Source organism: Lithobates pipiens, unplaced genomic scaffold (assembly GCF_037356315.1).
Source record: "Lithobates pipiens isolate NorthernLeopardFrog02 unplaced genomic scaffold, aLitPip1_a1.2 Scaffold_13, whole genome shotgun sequence".
In the NCBI taxonomy this organism is placed as follows: domain Eukaryota; kingdom Metazoa; phylum Chordata; class Amphibia; order Anura; family Ranidae; genus Lithobates; species Lithobates pipiens.
The window spans coordinates 335,842,408-335,858,977 of record NW_027507718.1 but is presented as its reverse complement, the minus strand read 5'-3'; the positions used below and the strand labels follow the sequence as shown (position 1 = coordinate 335,858,977).

Here is a 16,570-nt window from a genome sequence, read left to right as displayed (position 1 = left end):
CAGTTAGTTCGGAGAATTCAGATATGATATTCAGGCCTGCACAGAGGGAGGATCCCGGGTCATTGAGAAACAGCATGAGGTCATCCGCATATAGAGCGAGTTTTTCAGTGTGGTACCTACTTTAATGCCCCTCACAGAATGTGAGTTTCTGAGGGCTGTGGCTAGGGGTTCCATGACCAGGGCAAACAAAAATGGGGAGAGAGGACACCCCTGCCTAGTTCCTCTTTCCACTGGGAAGGGGTCAGACAGCAGGCCCCCTAGTTTGATCTGTGCTGTTGGTGATTTATACAATATATCTATCCACTTGCAAAAAGAGGGACCAAAACCAAAGGACTGCAGTACTGATTTCATATATTACCATATCGAAGGCTTTTTCAATATCTAGTGCTACCATTACCCGGGTTTGTGAATGAGAGTTTATGAGCTGCAGATGAGTGAGAACCCTTTTTAGGTTTATGTCAGTAGATTTTCCTGGCATGAACCCGGTTTGATCAGTGTCGACCAAATCTTTTTTTTTTTTTTTTTTCTGGGCTACTTCAGCGAGTTCATCTGCGAGGCGCCAATCAGCTTAGCGTTCATTTTAGTTTTCCTCGTCTTCACATCACATCATTGTAGCTCGTCTTTTTTCTTTCAATTGCAATGATTTTTATTGAGGTTTCCACATATCCAAAGAGACAAATTAAAAGGGCAGGGTAGCGTAGCCTAATATATTCTGGGGTATAGGATATAATGCAGTTGAGTAAAACGTAGACATAGCTTCAATCGCGTTTGAGCTTAAATGGTAAGTATATTGCTAGTAATAGGCGAGGGGTGGTGGCATCGACCCCACACCTCAACGCCCCAACTAAAAGTTGTGTTATGGGGCGGGAGACGAAACCCCTCCTCCCCTGCTCTATACCAACATATACCTCCTTTTTCCTCTTTTTCCCTTCTTTTTCTCTCTTTTCTTTCCTTTTTTTTTTCCTCGTTCCCCTTCCTTATCCTTTCTTTTCCCTTCTTTCCTTTCTTACTCTCCTTCTCTTACCCTCCTCCTACCCTTCTTTAATTGAAATGCTTTTTATTAAGAGTTTTCCGCACATGGATAGCGGTATTGTACCGTATAGAAAGGGAAAAAAGAGACAGGTTACATATCAAGCAAATTGCTACGCTAAGACTGCCGTACCACAGCTACTCATTAGTACCTCCCCTCAATACACTTCCCCCCCCCCCTATTCCCCCCGAACCTCCCTCCCAACCCTAACCCCACCTCGAGCACGCAGCGCCGGCAGCAACCGCCCCAGTCATAACCAGATAGCTATAACCGTTTAAGAAAAGGGGTAGAAAAAAACACCCTAAAGAGAGTCCACCTAAGGGGGGGAGGGAAGATGCTCCTCCCTACCCCCCAGCCAGCGGGTACTAAACCATTCTTGTGTTGGCCTCACTCCAAAGGGAACCCCATGTCGCTCAGCCAAGGATACCATAATATCTCAAATTTTCTTAAATTATTTAGCTTTATAAGCATTGCTCTCTCGCACCATATTAAAGAGTTAATTGCATTAACCCAATGTCCAGTATCCGGGGGATTTTTAGCTTGCCAATTAATTGCTATCAGTCGCCTGGCTTGATATAGGCACTTTAAGACAGATGGCTTAATCGGCGACGGAATATTTGTCTCTTCAAATATCCCCAGTAGACAGGCCCTGGCCTCGGGTTTCAGAGTGGTCTTGAAAGCTCTGTTTATTTTAAGAACTATTTCTAGCCAATAGCTATACAGTTTTGGGCATTTCCATACCATGTGGAAGAGATCACCCGGTGCCCCACATCTAGGGCATTCATCCCTAGGTTTCCTGCCCATTTTCCATAGCTTCTGGGGGGTGTAGTATGCCCGGTATATAAGGAACAAATGGGACACTTGCTGAGATGGAGATATAGAGGCCAAATGCCCCTGTTCCAGCGTTTTAGCCCATTGTTCCCGAGATATCGGGCCAACGTCCCCTATCCAACCCTGCCTACTCTTGGCTGGGCCTTCCCCTTTCAAAAAGCTGCCTCTAAGCTTTGTATATAGCCTCGAAATCTGGCCTTTTACATGCCTATGATCTATGAGGGCCTGGAGCTGGGGGATTTCAGTGCGTTCGATATCAAATGACCCGTATTGGGCTTGAATTGCATGTCTCAACTGCAAATATTTATAGAACGACCTATTAGGGACATTAAATTCCTGTCTGATCGTTTCAAAAGGTTTGATTACATTCCCCTCGTAGAGATGCACTAATCTGTTAATCCCCTGGCTATCCCATTCCGGAGCTCTATCTACCTTATTTAGTTCGGGCAGATGGCAATTGCGCCATAGAGGGGTATAAGTAGTTACACCCGCATAGCCTAGCTTTTGCTTTGCTTGCTGCCATACCTTCCTCATTAGAATATTAGTAGGGCATCTATAAAAAAAGGAGTTAGCCTCCAGGGCTTCGGGTACCAATTTATGAGGTGCTCCCAACATCATCAACTTATGGTTAGTAGGCCCCCCCTCTTGACACCCTGCCCCTGCTAAATGCTGAAGTTGGGCGGCCAGGAAGTATGCGCCCAGGTGGGGAATGGCCAGCCCTCCCTCCGCGACGGGGAGCTGCAGCGTATGCAACCCTATCCGAGCATGCCCCTTTTTCCAGATTAATTCCCGGATGAGCGAGTCCATGGTTTGGAACCATTTCTGGTTAATCCAAATTGGAGAATTATGTAAAATGTAAAGTATTTGGGGTTGCCAAAGCATTTTTACTAGGCTGCAGCGTCCCGCCACCGAGAGAGGGAGGCCGCACCACCTATTAAGTTTCATCTTCATTTTCAGCAGTAGTGGTGCTAAGTTCTCGTTGGCATATTGGCTTACATCCCCAGATATCCAGATGCCCAGATACTTCAGCTTGGTCACCGTCTCCAGGCCTACTATCGTTGAGGGCACCCCCTGTTCCCCATGCCTGGACAGTGGTAGAAGGGCTGATTTGCCCCAGTTGATCTCTAAGCCTGATTGTTGACCAAACTCGCCCATCAGGTGGATCACTCTATTCAGGGTAGAGTCCACGTCGCCGATAAAAAATAGGACATCGTCCGCGAATAGGGCAATTTTTTCCTCATCACTACCCCGCCGAAATCCCTGTATATCCGGGGAAGATCTTACCAGAGCCGCCAAAGGCTCCATGGCCAGCACAAAAAGGAGGGGGGACAACGGGCACCCCTGCCTTGTACCTCTCTCCAGTTGGAATAATTCAGAGACTTCAGTACCCATCTTAATTTTGGCCCTGGGTTTATTGTACATTAATTTTATCCACTGGATAAATAAGGGGCCGAATCCGAACCTCTCCAGGACCCTCCACAGATAGCCCCATTCCAAACTGTCAAAGGCCCTAGTAGCGTCCAGTGCTAAAATAGCCCCCGCCCCCTCATTATCTCTGGGTATTTGAACGTTAAGGAAGACTCTTCTAATATTAGCACTGGTTGCCCTGCCCGGGATAAAGCCCGACTGGTCTGGGTGTATGAGTTTATGGATATATGTATTTAGCCGAATTGCTAGTGCTTTGGCTAGTATTTTAATATCCGAGCATAGCAGGGATATCGGGCGGTATGATGGAACTTCCTGGCAGTCCTTCCCCTCCTTCAAGATTAAGATAATATTGGCCTCCCGCATCGAGGCGGGGAGTTCCCCCGTCTCCAATGCGTAATTCAATGTCCCCAGGAGTTCCGGAAGTAGCACATCCCCGTAACGTTTGTAAATTTCTACAGGGAGGCCATCTGGCCCTGGAGATTTATCGTTGGGCATTGCAGCTACCGCATTTTTTAATTCTTCCAGCGTAAGTGGTAGCTCGAGGGATAGTTTGTCGTCCATTGATAAAGTTGGTATTACTGTCCGAAGTAAAAAATCGGTAGCTAAGTTACCTTGTCCCTGGATGGCGGATTTGTATAAATTTTTATAGTAATCATGGAGTACCCTCATAATCGCGGGGGGGCTGGTGACAAGATCGCCTGTAGGGGACTTAATTGCCTGGGCTACTGTTGACGCGCCATTAGTTTGAGCCAGGAGGGAGAGGGTTCTACCTACCCTCTCTCCTTCGCCAAAGTAATGCTGGCGCTGAAATATCCGTCTATTCTCTGCTTTTTTCAGAAGAGCTATTTTATAGACTTGTTGACTAGCCAACCAATCCCGCTGGCTTGCAAGTGTCGACCAAATCTGGTAGAACTCTGACCAGCCTAGTGGCGAGTACCTTGGCCAGAATTTTTAGATCATAGTTCGATAGAAAAATAGGCCTGTAGGAGGCACAGTGATTCGGGTCCTTGCCCGGTTTAAGGATGAGAATAATGTGGGCTTCCTACATAGTGTGTGGTAAGGAGTTGACCACCAAGCAGTGGGAGAAGAGTAGCTGGAGCTTGGGAGCTATAATCTTGGTGCATCTTTTATAACAGTCACCCGGGGTCAGGGGTTTTGGAGGGAGGTAGCGAGGCGATGGCCAACTCTATCTCCTGGGTTGTTATTGGGGCATCCAGGGCCTTGATCTCTATTGATGAGAGGCTGGGGAGATGTAATTGTTGCAGTTCAGATTCGAGAACCTCAGGAGCAGGGCAGTGGGGTTGATGATATAGGTTGCTAAAAAAGACATAACATTTTTGGAGGATTGCGTCGGGATCAGTAATACTAGTCCCGGTCTCTGATAATAATTCGGGGACTATAGTTTGAAATTGCGGGTCAGCCACCAGATTGGCTAGCAGACATCCGTTTTTATCCCCTGATTCAAATATTTTACCAGACAACAATCGGACATCAGTTTGGGTTAGAGAAGTGTAGTGTAGAGCTATATTTCTCCTGTCTTGGGCCAGTTGGAGATAATTGGATGGTGTGGGTTGCTCAGCAAAGAAGGCAGAAACGTCAGCCCCCAGTCCTTCTAGTCTTGAAGTTTCAGAGGCGCGATCGGCTCTAGTAGCTTTGATGGCTGAAATATAAGAGCCTCGGATCGTAGCCTTGAAGGCATCCCACACCACCCCAGGAGGACCCGTGTCCGTATTGTGAGACCAGTAATCTTCGAGTTGTGGAGATATGAGCTCAGACACACTGTCATTGTTAATCCATCTGGGAGCTAGCCTCCAGGTGCCCCGATCTTTCCGTCTACCCAGCTGGAAGCCTATTTCAAGCGGAGAGTGATCCGAGAGTCCCGCTGGGAGATACGAGACCTCAGACACTTTAGAAAGCACCGGAGTGCTGCCAAATGCAAAATCAATTCTGGAGCCAGATTTTTGGGTTGTGGACAGGTGTGAAAAGACTCTGGAGCCATCTCCATATCTCAGTTAGAGCAAAGGTGTTCGCCCATTGAGTGAGATCAGTGCACTGAGGATTAGAGGAGGGGTCAACAATTGAATTAAAGTCCCCAGCAAAAATGATATGTGTGGAGGGAAGGGAAGCTAGTTTCTCGCTAATGGAGAAAAGTAGAGTGGGGTCTACAGGAGGGGGTAGGTAGATATTTACAAATGCCCAGAGGACTGAATGAAGTTCAAGTAACAGAATTATGTATCTGCCAGCAGGGTCAGAGACCACTCTCTCAACTTTACATGGTAAGGCTTTATTAATTAAGATTGCGACTTCTCTTGCATAGGTCGAGTATGTGGCATGGAAGGCCTGTCTTACCCAAGATCTATGCAGAGCCAATATCCTACTTCCCATGAGATGAGTCTCCTGTAGAAAGAGGATGTGGGGCTTGTGGGAAGCTAGGAATTTGAACAGTAAGGAACATTTAAATTTATCATTCAGGCCTCATATTTTCCAGGAAACCAGTTTAACTTCAGACATAGCCATCATGTAATAATTTCAGATAGTTGGTGAAGACTTTCGGCATATGTTTCAATAATTGACCTTTAAAAGTTTCTCAGCAGTGGCATAGAAATGAAAATGGAGTGGTGATAAGCATGACAGTGTATTCAGACAATCGAGTAGTTATAACCTTGGTAAAAAAAAACTCCCTACTATTTAGCCAATACCCCAACATAACCAAGCCTGTAGTTGAAATCCCTAAACTTTGGTACCAACAGAAATTGCCTATGAGAGGCTCAGAGTTCCAGGGAATAACCCTGATGGTATATAGCTTCTAACAGCAAACGGTGGGGGGGGGGGGGGGGAGGGTGACTCCCATCATTTCTGCCATGTGCGGGCACAGTGACATTGAGAAGGTGTTGAAAAGTCTTGCTGCAGCTCCTATTAATTAGGAACAAAGAAGTACAGGGTAGAGCATCGTCACAAGTAGGGGGGTGAGCTGCCCTAGTCTCCCTGCCTTGGAAGGGGCTGCAAGGATAGTATCCAGTTAACTGCCTCTTCAGGGGATTCAAAAAATGTCACCGAACTGCCATGTTGAACTCGCAGGTGACTTGGGTAAAGCATGGAGTACTTGATTTCCCTTAGCCGTCTTCTGACATCAGTGAAGGTTTTGCGATGTCTATGTAGGTCCGCGGAGAAGTCAGAATAAAGATGTACCACAGTGTGCTCAACGGGAAGGGTGGGAAGCTTGCGTGCCTCACTTAGAATGCGATCATGGTCTCTGAAGTTCAGAAACCTCACAAGAAAGGGCCTTGGTGGGCCCCCAGGGGTGCTCCAGCTGGTCGGGACTCTGTGGGCCCTTTCCACCACATGGGTCAGGGGGACCTGGGTCAGGTTGAGAAGTGTCTTAACCACTTCAGCCCCGGACCATTTTGCTGGTGAAAGACCAGACCACTTTTTGCGATTCAGCACTGCGTCGCTTTAACTGACAATTGCGCAGTCATGCGACGTGGCTCCCAAACAAACTTGACATCCTTTTTTTCCCACAAATAGAGCTTTCTTTTGGTGGTATTTGATCACCCCTGCGGTTTTTATTTTTTGCGCTATAAAAAAAATAGAGCAACAATTTTGGAAAAAATATTTTTTACTTTTTGTTATAATAAATATCCCCCAAAAATATATAAAAAAACTTTTTTTTTCACTCAGTTTAGGCCGATACATATTGTTCTACATATTTTTGGTAAAAAAATCACAATAAGCGATTATTGATTGGTTTGCGCAAAAGTTATAGCGTTTACAAAATAGGAGATAGTTTTATGGCATTTTTATTAATATGTTTTTTTACTAGTAATGTCGGCGATCAGCGATTTTTATTGTGACTGCGACATTATGGCGGACACATCGGACATTTTTGACACATTTTTAGGACCATTGTCATTTATACAGTAATCACTGCTATATGAATGCAGTGATTCCTGTGTAAATGACACTGGCAGTGAAGGGGTTAACCAGTGGGTGGCAGTGTAGGGGTTAAGTGTTCCTAGGGATGTGTTACTAACTGTTGGGGGCTGGGCTTTAATTTAGTGAACACTGATCTCTGCTCCAATCACATGGAGCAGAGATCAGCCTCACTAGTTGCTAGGCAGAACGGGGAGATGCTGTTTACAACGGCATTTCCTCATTCAGCCACCCCGTGAGACGATCGCGGGTATGCCCGCGGCGATCGAGTCCGCGGGACCCGCGACTGGACTTACGGGGTCCCGACCAGCACGCGAGCACACCGCCAGCGGCGCGCTCGTGATGGCAGGGCGGCAAATTTAAAGGGGCATACAGGTACGCCCATTTGCCTGCCCGTTCCATTCTGCTGACGTACATCGGCATGCGCTGGTCGGGAACCAGTTAAAGAAGGCCTCTGCAAACTCATCAGAGGGGTCCCGCTCTGCTCCCTTGGGGAGACCCAGGACCCTGACATTATTCCTCCGGAGAGGATTTTCTGCGTCATCAGATAGGCACGAGGGATTGGACGGTGCGCTGCATGGAATGGAGGGCGTCATCATGGCGGGCAGCGAGATCCTCCATGGTAGAGATCCGCCACTCAGTCTCGGAAAGTCTGCCCCTGATTTTATCCAGATCTGCCCTGATGAGGTTACATTCCTCAGCCAGGTGGTCGATGCGGACCAATAGGGAGGTTCTACACTGTTCTATGGCTGAGAGGATAACAGCAGTGTCACTCGTCTGTGGCGGCGTCTGCGGAGGTGGAATGGCCGTCGGGTTCGCTGCCTGGTCCATGTCTGTTAACAACAATCTGAGTTGATCCAGGATAGCACTGGGGCACTGGGCGGGCACCTTTTTTGTCGCTGATTTGCTCTTTGAGGGCATGAGTCTGTGATCTGGTGAAGTTGGATGGGTATGTCCCTTTAAGAGCCTGAGATGGGTATGTCCCTTTAAGAGCCTGAGATGGGTAGAGAGGAAAATTTCCTGCAGGGCTGGCAGGCTGTTGCAATACTGAGTTCTCTCTGGGGCCAGGTGGGGTTGGTTGTTGGTCCCCAGTTGCCCCACACCCAGCCTACCCCCTCCAAGGATGCTGACACAGGGGGTGGAGTATGGGATGGCAGTTTCCTGTAGATTAGTGCACCTGGGTAAGGAGGATGGGGCTGGCTCCTTGGGCCTCAAAATGGCAGCGGCCGCGGGGGTGTGGAACCGTCCGTCAGGGGTCATTTGTACTTGTTTTAAACTTCTTTTTTTTACATGTTTTCAGTTACCTCTTGGTGTCCAGTCCTAGGAAAATTGTCATACATCCCAGGAATCTTCAGCAGGGGTGGAGTTTTCTCAGCTAATCACACCCTCCTTTCTGCCTGTCTGAGCTAAGGGCAGATTGATTCCAGGAAGTGCTACATGAGTCATCTGCCCTGACTCAAGATGGCCATGGCCAGAAATGCTAGGGGGTGTTTTTCTAGCAAAATAAAGCATAATACATAGATGGATGGATGATTTTGCTTTGAATATTGAAAATTAATAAAAAATAGTGCTCAGTTACAGTGTAGTTATACTTCAATATGATTGCAATCTTTGCTAAGAGAAGTGAAGGGAATTTGTCAATAGTCTGAGTTATTCAGCACTGGGTGTAAGTTGATATATGCAGCCATACAGGTCTGTATTTACAGTGCAGTGGTAAACCAGATTTCTGAAGCACTAGAGTGCCAGACTCACCATCTTCTGACCTCAAATGCTATGTAAAAATTTTCACAGGCACTATCTCATATTTTAAAATGATAACATGATATGACATGCACAACCATGTAATTCCTTTCAGTCAATAATTCCAAATTGCCTTTTGTGATCAGGGGGTTCCACCTGGTACAAATGAGAAAAGAGCAAACAGGGAACAGGGATATGTTAAAAAAAAAAGTAATTTTAATGAAAGCTGAAATAATATCTCACCTAGAACATAAAGATACCCCCTGGAAGGATTGGGACTTTATGGGCTCTCAAGGAATGTACAAAGGTAGAAATGTAATATATAAATGTTTTTTAGTATCAAAAATAGTTTTTAAAAATGAAATGCAAATAAAATTGTACATACAACCAATGAAAATATGTAGTATTTTACCACAAGACAGAAAAAAGCATTAAGCTGTCAAATACAAGGTTATGCATAAGTCAATTGCCAACAAGTCCTTAAAGCTCCTTCAGGGAAGGTTTCAGAAATCTTAATACATATAGTCTATAAAACAAAACATATATTAGAACATATGTCACCATCCACATGTGTACGGCATTGTCCAAGGAAAAGAAAGGCTGGAATACTTAAAAATGCTTCAGTGAAGATTGTAACACACAGCCAGCAGTAGAATAAAAACAAGTGAGGAATGATGAAGACCAGTCAAAAAAAGGCAGAGGAATGGTTGAGGCAGAAACAAGTAAAATGGCCTCCCCAAACAGAAAGGTGATTAAAAAGACATGCACTGGGATCACCTGACAAGGACAGAGAGAAAAATGCACATGCCCAATAAGTAAATAATATGATAAATCTAGAAAAATAGTAACAAAGCATAATGTATAGTAATGGGTTACCTATTGGGGATATAAAGCCCACAGCCTGGAAAACTTGCCATATGTCCCAAATGGTATTACTCCAAAGATTGTCTTAATGGGAAGTTGTAAACTTTGTATAATGTGCATTCAGGGTGATTACTGAATGCTGATATTCCCCAAATCAAGCTGGATAAAATAAAAATACAAGGGAGAAGAGAAAGATAATATATCATATGTTAAGAAATCCATTTTTTTTATTATAAATTTCTGTTTATTGTACAGTTTTGTATAAAAAAATTACAACAATTGATGGGCCTAACAATTTTATCTACAGTACTAAAACCCTTGGAGGAACCACCTCCTCCACTAAACCCAACAAGCACACCCGCACTGTCAAAGGAATGGGTATTGTTAACACGTCTGAGATACAGGTTGTGACCTCTCTCCAAAAACTTTGGATATGAGGACATTGCCAGAAAATATGGTTAGCGTCTACTGGAGAAAAAGAGCATCTCCAACACTCTGCCGCTTCTTTGTCATATATTTTGGGAATTCTAGCCGGTGTGTAGTAGCTCCTATGCAGGAATTTAAATTGAAGATCGTCCCAGTCTTCACGTTGAATATCCGGGACTTCTGTTTCCCATTTACTCCTACATTTGGCTACTGCCCTTGGTGTACTTTTGAAAAGTTCCTTGTAGGTTAGTGAAAGCGTTTTAGGCAGGTCCTCCACTGACAGCAGAGGTTCAAGCGTCGACGGCAGAGATTCTACCTTCAACTCTCCAAACTGTGCTTGATATGCATGGCGGAGCTGGAAAAAACAAAAAAAATTAGAGTTGGGAAGGTCATGTCTTGTCTGTAGTTGGGAAAAGGTCTGCAGTTCTCCCAAGTTTGTAAGGTCCCTAAGTGTTTTGACCCCTTTCACCGCCCAAGCCATGGGGTCAGGTAAGTTGTAGAAGTGGGGCATTCTTCGATTCATCCATAGGGGGGGTGGATGGGAACAGACCCGTATAGCTAGGGAATGCTAATTTAACTGCCATTTCCCATGCCCTGATGGTGGCCGTCGTTGTTAGTGTTATGGGTAGGTCCGATTTGGTACCCCTAAACAGAGCCAGACGCAAACTTTCATAGGATCCTAGATGTGCAGCTTCCAACGCCATGGCCGCATCCCCATCATCTGAGATTAGCCATCTACAGGCAAATACTATTTGACTCGCAAGGTAATATTTGAGCCAATCCGGCAATGCCAACCCTCCCCAGTCTCCTGGTTCTTGAAGTACTTTGATTCCTATCCTAGGTGGTTTTGGCGCTCATAGAAATGTGCCAGTAATGCCCTCTAATTGTTTGAAAAATGATTTTGGTATCCAGACAAAATACAAGATTACTGGAAGGATTTTCATTTTAAGCAGACTTATTCTGCCTATTAGCGATAGGGGCAATTTGGCCCAAGCCTGTGTTTTCTGCTTGAGAAGGGCTACCAAAGAGAGTAAATTTAACGTCAGATAAGAAATCCAACTTCTTATAAACAAAAGCATACCTGAGGACATGAAGTGTACAGCTTGCCGCACTCTGCTGAAATGAGACCGGACTGTCTCACAAGCAGACATGGTTGTCTATATAATCGTTCCTGTGTGGCAGGGATTCCCTATCAGGAACCTTGGTGTCCAATGCACCATCTGAGCCATTGTGTTGGATTTCCCTGGAAACGGGCGCACGGCGTTGTCATGCACTACCGAGAGAAGAAGGCGCGTAATGTGCGGAGTGACGTCATGCATCAGGACTCACCGACAAGCAAGCGCCAGCCCAACCAGGATGGCAGCGGGGAGCAAGAAAGAAACAAACACCGAGCTAGTCACTGGTGGGAGGGGCCACCTAATGACACCATATCACGGAAAGCATCCAGATGGTCTCCAATGTTGATGAAAGTATGTTAACAAAGATCAGGCTAATGCAGGCTGAACCCTCTCTCTCCCCCAGGATTTGCATGATCTTTGTTCACGTACTTTGATCAACATTGGAGACCATCTAGATGCTTTTGGTGATGTGGTGTCATTATGCAGACATCTCTTTTGTCTTCATGTCTCTGTATCGTTCCTATTTTTCGGCACGCGCAGGCCGATCAGATGCAAATATGGAAACGGATACGGGGAGAATGCTCTCCTGGTGTCATTCTATTGATTTTGTTATATGCTTTGCCCTTCCGGGTTAGGAGGTGGCCCCTCCCACCCGTGACCAGTTGGTTGTTCCTTCCCTACTGCCATCGTTGGCACTCCGCACATAAAGCCCCTTCTTTTCTGGGCAGTGCGGGACGATCCCACTTGCCCATTTCCCAGGGGATCCACTACAATGGTGCCGACGGCACATTGGTCACAAAGGTTCCTGATAGGAATGATTTCCATACATGCCTGCTTGTGAGACAGTCTGGGTCTCATTTCAGCAGAGTGCGTCAAGCTGTACACTTCATCTGATCAGGTATGCTTTTGTTTATAAGAAGTTGGATCAGATTTCTTAACAAAAAGTAAAAAAGATAGATATGTATTATCTTTCTCTTCTCCCTTCTATTTTTATTTTATCCAGCTTGAGTTGGGGAATATTGGCATTTAGTAATCACCCTGACTGCACATTATACATAGTTTACAACTTCCCATTAAAACAATCTTTGGAGTAATACCATTTGGGACATATGTTCCATAAGGTTTGCTGAGACACTACTGGCAAGTTTTCCAGGCTGTGGGCTCTATATACCCAATAGGTAACCCCATTACTATACATTATGCTTTGTTACTATTTTTCTAGATTTATTATATCATTTACTTATTGGGCATGTACTTTTCCCTCTCCGTCCATGCCAGGTGATCCCAGTGCATGTCTTTTTAATCACTGTGGTGTTTGGGGAGGCCATTTTACTTGTTTCTGCCTCAACTATTCCTCTGCCTTTTTTGATTAGTCTTCATCATTCTACTGCTGGCTGCTGGAGTTTTACCATCTTCACTGAAGCATTGTAAGTATTCCAGCCGTCCTTTTCCTTGGACAATGCCATACACATGTGGATGGTGACATACGTTCTAATAGATGTTTTGTTTTATAGACTATATGTACTATAATTGAAAACACCCTGAAGAAGGAGCTTGAAGGACTTTGAATGGTGTTGGCAATTGGTTTATGCATAACCTTGTATTTGACAGTTTAATGCTTGTTTCTGTCTTGTGGTAAAATACTACATATTTTCATAGGTTGTATGTATAATTTTAATTGCATTTAATAAAAAAAAAAATGATACTAATAAACATTTATATATTACATTTCTACCTCTGTACATTCCTTGAGCCCATAAAGTCCCAATCCTTCTAGGGGTATCTTTATCTTCTAGGTGAGATATTATTTCATCTTTCATTAAAATTACTCTTTTTTAACATATCCCTGTTCCCTGTTTGCACTTAGTATCAAAAATTGTTTTTAAAAACGAACAAACGTTTATATATTACATTTCTACCTTTGTACATTCCTTGAGTCCAGAATCCTTCTAGGGGGTATCTTTATCTTCTGTACATGTAATATCTCACCTATGTCAATGTAATCAGTTTGGAAATGACCGTCTGGGCTATAAGATGTAACTCAAGCACTGGCACGCTGGATCAACTCTACAACTGACATATGTGGTATCAGTGGCTACTGTAAAACCTTGTGACAGAAGGGCATACTACACAGGGATTTAGTAAGAGTGTAGACTGCATGTACTTCGGGGAAATTTCTGCTAGTAGATGTGGAAGTCCTGTGTATAGATTATCCAGCCTCTGTCTGTGACAGAAGTGTCAGTTAAGGGTGCAATGTCCCAATAAAGCTGAAAAAGACTAGTATACTTCTGATGTAATTGTGACAATATAGATTTTATGTACACAAATAGTGTTCCTATGGACAAAAGAGCCACATAAAAATCGAACTATGCCGCAGTGCCAACTGATAAATAATGTTTGCACTGAGTGTTGTGTGTTATGGCAAGTTTCATTACAAGTACTTAGTGGAGTGTAATTGTTTGTTTCCATCTGGAATTGTAAATAGGATTTGTAACAAACACCTGTTTCATCTGCCTGGCATTGTTGTTTGGCCACATAAAACCTTACCCCCAGGTCCCCATGTGTCTGTAGATCCAATAATGTGAGAGAGCATCTGCACTTTATTTCCAGTAATACAATACAGAATGGATTCTATAAACGATAGGTAAACATGCACAGAAACTCAGACTTTCTGTACATATCGGGGAGACTGAAATAAACATGGTGATGCTTTAATGCTGATGTGACGAGTTGCTTCCTGATATTCTTTTACCAGAGTTCTGTTTAAATGAAGAGTCTTCATGTGGTTTGCGGTGATATCTGTTTGTCTCTTGCAGTTGGAAGCCTTTTTTTTTTTTTGCCCTCTGTTGCTTTAGAAACCAGACAAGTTAATTCACTGAACTTTCAGCAGGTCAATATAGATTTTATGACTGTAGTTCTTCATAATAAAAATGAGAGCAGTGTACCAAGAGTAAACACAGCTTTGTTTTATAGTCTGCAGTACAGTCACCCTGCCAGTGAAACTCATATTGTCAACTCTTTGGAAAAATGAGGGCCAATATCATTTTTAACCCTTAGGGCTGGTGCCAACAACCTGTGACCCACCAGCTTGTAAGGTGATCTGACCATTAGGGCATTATGGCAATGGTGCTTATCTAAGGATGGGCATGCTGGGATTTGTAATTCTCCAATTTTGGACTACAGCTTGCATAACTGTATGCGACAACATCTATGATTTAACTCTGATTCTTTAACTTTAAAATTACAAAAAAAAAAAAAGTGGTTATTCTTTGCTATACTGGAAGTGTGGCACTCCACATAGTGCTTTGCAAAAGTATTCACCCCCCTTGCCATTCTTCGTGTTTTATTGCCTCACAACCTGGCATTAACATGAATTGTTTGAGGATTTACATCATTTAATTTACAGAACATGCCCACAACTTTGAAAACGCGTACACGATCAGACTTGGCGGACAATCCGACGGACTTTGCAGTGAAGGTCCGCCGGACTTTCAAATGAACGGACTTGGCCACACACGATCACTTCAAAAGTCTGACGGATTTGAACGTGATGACGTAGAATAAGGAAGTTCATAGCCAGTAGCCAATAGCTGCCCTAGTGTCAGTTTTAGTCCGTCAGACTAGCACACAGACGAGCGTGTTGTCCGCTAAAAGCCGAGTCTGGCAGACAAATTTGAAGTCAGTCTTATTTCTAGGTCCGTCGGACATTTGGGAACAAGGCACTGTATATGCTTAAAGTGGTGTTGAGCCCAAAACCAACAATGTGATATAGTTCAGCTTATAAATCAATAGTTGGTGGTGGCTGCTTTATTTTTATTTTTTTTAGACCTTTTCACTCTATTTTTATCTGGTGATCTGGCTGGTAACGCACCTCCTGTATTGCAGTGCCTCCACTCTGGATAAAGAGCACAGTACCACATTTGGACAGTAGCATTGTCAGTCTGGGGGGGAGGGAAGAGTTAGATGTACAAATTGAAGCCAAACTCCAGCTCACACCTTTTTACGCTGTTACAGCATTTTTATTTTAGGTATAAAGAAGAGTGGGTTTGATAATAAAGTTGGTAGGGCCTCCACCCAGGACAGCACCTCTGTGAAGAGGAGATTACCTTCCTAGGAAAAGTATCAGTAATGTAAACAAAGTAATTTGGAGCAGAACTACTTCAACCAGCATATAACATTAACCATAAGTATATAGATGCACAACAGTATAGAAATGAGACAAGCTTTATGTAAGAAAAGATTAATAATAGTACATATATCCAGTGTACAAACAGGTATTATTAGCAAGGGGCCCAATAGGAGTCCTGGAAGAATTGTGCACAAATACCCATGTATATATAGTTATTAATAGAGATACCTCCAGCTTAATTTTGCAGCAAGTACAGTTGCATTGGCTCCTGTCTCTGTGAGAGAACTGAAGACAGGATCAGCCATCATGGGGGGGTTCTCCAACTGTTGTCTGACCTGCCTAGAATGGAACTTCTCACCACCAGGAACTGTGGTGTAGCACTGGAACTCAGAGTTAGCCTCTCTACTCTATGAGCTTTAATCCCTCCGTAGTAGTGTCTGCATAATAGTCTCCTGGTATGGAGCATGGACAGGACATGTGACTGAGACTTCCTCTCTCCCCACTTGCTCCTTCCAGGGTTTCCCAAGCCAAAAACCCAGGGTAGGAAATGCATAAATAATATATTTAAAGGCATTTACAAATTCAGACAGTAGAGGGTAGAAGGTCCATACAAAAACTATCAAAAATGAAAAGTCTTTATTTCATTAGTATTCTTCTCTTTCTTGTGAAACCCTGGTGCAACCACTCTCCTTCAGACAACACAAATATTTAGAGTTATCAATGATAGCCGTTGCTTGTGACTGGACAACAATACTGCTCTGCACCATGAAAACGTCATCCCCACTGTTACGCATAGTGGTGGTGGTGGGAGGCAGGGGGTCATGAGAAAATTATCAGGATTGGGGGCAAGATGTATGGTGCTAAATACAGGCAAACTATAGAGGAAACCTGTTTCAATCAGAAGAGACTTGACTTTGGGGCATTGGTTAACCTTCTTACAAACACATATCCAAAGCTTCACTGAAGCAGTGTAACTGAGATGGCAAAAAATCGAAAATTCCATGTTTTAATACTACACAATACAGTAAAGTCCAAAGGAGTGAATACTTATGCATAACTCTGTATTTAATATCC

The 16,570-nt window shown here is 44.0% G+C and overlaps 1 protein-coding gene across 4 annotated transcripts in view; it reads left to right on the top strand.

Annotated features, from left to right (window-relative positions):
* The window catches only part of NR3C2 (nuclear receptor subfamily 3 group C member 2), a 488,739-nt gene that overhangs the window by 437,504 nt on the left and 34,665 nt on the right, over window positions 1-16,570 (top strand). The window lies entirely within an intron of this gene.